This window comes from Gouania willdenowi, unplaced genomic scaffold, assembly GCF_900634775.1.
Source record: "Gouania willdenowi unplaced genomic scaffold, fGouWil2.1 scaffold_50_arrow_ctg1, whole genome shotgun sequence".
Classification (NCBI taxonomy): Eukaryota; Metazoa; Chordata; class Actinopteri; order Blenniiformes; family Gobiesocidae; genus Gouania; species Gouania willdenowi.
In genome coordinates this window covers 58,439-61,313 of record NW_021145214.1, presented here as the reverse complement: position 1 = coordinate 61,313, position 2,875 = coordinate 58,439, and the positions used below count along the sequence as shown (strand labels likewise).

At 49.1% G+C, this 2,875-nt stretch overlaps 1 long non-coding RNA gene across 1 annotated transcript; it reads left to right on the top strand.

Moving 5' to 3' along the window:
- Positions 1-696: 696 nt before the first annotated feature.
- On the top strand, positions 697-2,875 carry LOC114460511 (uncharacterized). The gene is made up of 5 exons (XR_003673661.1): positions 697-1,193; positions 2,094-2,183; positions 2,284-2,345; positions 2,421-2,544; positions 2,749-2,875. It is a non-coding gene; the product is annotated as an uncharacterized LOC114460511 (long non-coding RNA).

Sequence of the window (2,875 nt, the reverse complement as noted above, 5' to 3'; positions counted from 1 at the left end):
CCAGCACAGCCCGGAGGACAGTGGGCCCCAGCCACCAACCCTACCCCGCCCAGGGCGGCGCGGTGCCCTGCTGAACCGCGGCTAGTCGCCAGACGGCGGGGGAGCGCGCCTCGAGATGCCAAACCCAAAGACCCACCCCCGGGACACCCCCGACCAGACACGGCACCCACGGGGCCCGGCGCCCCCAGCCAGCAGTCCAACCACCCCCAACGCAGATCCGCCAGTACCGGAGCCACCGGCCGCGCCCGCACACACACCCACCCAGCATGATCCAGGGGAGGCCCCAGCGCGGGCGAGGCCCCACAATTCACCCTTCCCTCCCCCCCGAAGTTACACAAGCCGGCCCCTGCAGTCCCCCAAGTGAGCCCCCAGGGAGGGAGGGGCGACCCGGCCCACCGCGCCAGCGGCACCCTCAGCGAAGGCACACCCCAGGGAACCAGGCCAAGGCGCCCAGACCGGCCGGCGGAGCAACCCACCGCAACACCTCGCCACCCAACAACCCAGGAAAGAGTGGCAGGGAAACACGCAAGCCCCCAGCCCCAAGGGCCACCCAGACGTGCACGGAGGGGGCAGGAGAGCAACACCAAACCGCTCAGGGACTGAACGGGATTTTAAGTCGACTAGACAAATCCCTGTCCAAGAAGCTTTTGTCTGTTCCGGAGTCAACGACGGCCCTGGAAGTGAACTTCACACCATTAATGGAGATTAATAAGAGCTTGCGTGAATGCGGGGGCAAGCAAGGTGAACAGAAGTCCTCAATCTGGTCATGATCTTTACACTATTTGTGACTCATACTGTCGCACCTGTGCTGCCACTTGCTCCATCTTTAAGGACAGTGTGTATCCCAACTGAGCTTGGTGCTGGAACTCCTTGAGGCACCTGTTGACTGTTCCTGATGAGTCCATCGTGGCCAGATTTTTCTGAAAGGTGATGTGTACAGGTTTGGACCTAGAGACAGGGACAGAGGCAACAGATGTGTTTAGATGGCTCCTTTCTGTCACCACGTCTTGGATAACTAGGAAACTTAGCATGTCAAACACTAAGGAAACGAGGAAGAGAAATCCCTGCCGTGTTGCAGGCTTCACATCCAAATAGAATTTAAAAGAAAATATCACTTTCCACACTCCATTTTTACTCCCAACACAGTCTGGACTGGAAGTTCATCGTGGGGATCCACATCATGAACTCCACTGGTGCGTTCTAAGAACAACAATGTATTAATTGTCCACGCAAAGCACTTTCAACAAATAATGGCAACTATGAACAAGTGAAACTTGCGCCTGTCAAACCAAACAGAATAATTAAATTAGAACTGATGACCTTATCACTGTCGAGGTAGGAATGATAACATTATCACTGAGTCCATCGAATCAGGAGGTGGGGGTGGGGTGTACAAAAATAAATTCGACATCACACACCCTTTAGCCAAACAGCAGCCATGTTGAAAATCTCAGGTCAGTCTGATCCTGATCTGCAGAGATATTTGAGGAACACACAGAAACACAGACAGACAGAGATCTGTTGTTTTTATAAAGAGATATGAACTCCAATGTTTATGAAATGATCACAGGAACTAGAAATCTATCATCTCAACAATCACTGTCTCCTGGACAGTTACAGATGGACTAACCTAAAAGGCTTCATTTACTCTCAGGTGAATCGGGTTAAAAACCAACATGAAGTACGTCAACATGAACCATGTGGCCATACCAGCCTGTTATTGCCCGATCTCGTAAGATCTTTGAAACTAAACAGGTCTGGGCCTGGTTAGGAGACCACTGAGAATTCCAGGTGCCACATTGGGGGACAGTAGCTCCAGTGGTATCTGTCATTGTGTCCTTGGGCAAGGCACTTTACCCACATTGCCTAGTATGAATGCAGTGTGTTAGTGAATGTTGGTGGTGGTCGGAGGAGCCGCTGGCACACAATGGGCAGCCTCGCTTCCTTCAGTCTGCCCCAGGGCAGCTGTGGCTACTATAGTAGCTTACCACCACTAAGTATGGAATGAAAGAATAATGCCTTAATTATGTAAAGTGCTTTGAGTGTCTATGATAAAGCGCTATATACTGTATGCATTATTATTATTACAACAGAAGGAGATGAGAAAGCAGGTGAGGCCGATGAAGGAGATTGTGGAAGTTCTCCAGAAAACCCAGGAGGAGCACTCACAGAGGAAACATGAGGTATGGAATCTGCAGGTTTGGAGCTTTGTATAAGATCTTTGTAGGGTTAAATGTGACTATGCAGGGAGGTGATGTATAACAAGCCCCCATTTGTTCACAGGAGCACACAGTGTCGTCTCCAACTGAACGACCCCATCCTGAAGGAATCCCACAGTTAACAATGTAAGAAGCTGGTGATCTTATCACTCTGCTAGTGCTAGTTTCACTTAATACTGCTTTTCTAATCCGTCACGTCAGCGCATCAACAGGATGTGATCAGAAAGCTGTCGGCCCTTCGTGGACATCTCAGAAAGGAGGAAAAACAACTGGAGGTCCAGGTTCATTAAACTCAAACAATCCCTGACTACATTGGATCTAACAGGTAACACTGATCAACAAGAGATTTGTGTTTGGGTGGAACACAGACAATGGAAAAGAAATGCTGCTTTTTGGATTCAAATTAGCCGATCTAATTATATTCAATCTAACCTCACATATGACAGGGATTAGACACACACCTGGCATTTTAACTAGACAAAGTTGGTCAATTGATATATTTTTTTTTTCCCTATTTGTTTAAACACAGAAGACAATCCAGAGCAGACAATTTTTGATCTGCACCAAAAGAAGCTCCTTGGACATTAGTTTACTGCCATTTTCCAGCTCCTTTACATGTGAACAAGGACAACATCAGGAAGTTTGACCAGTTTAAA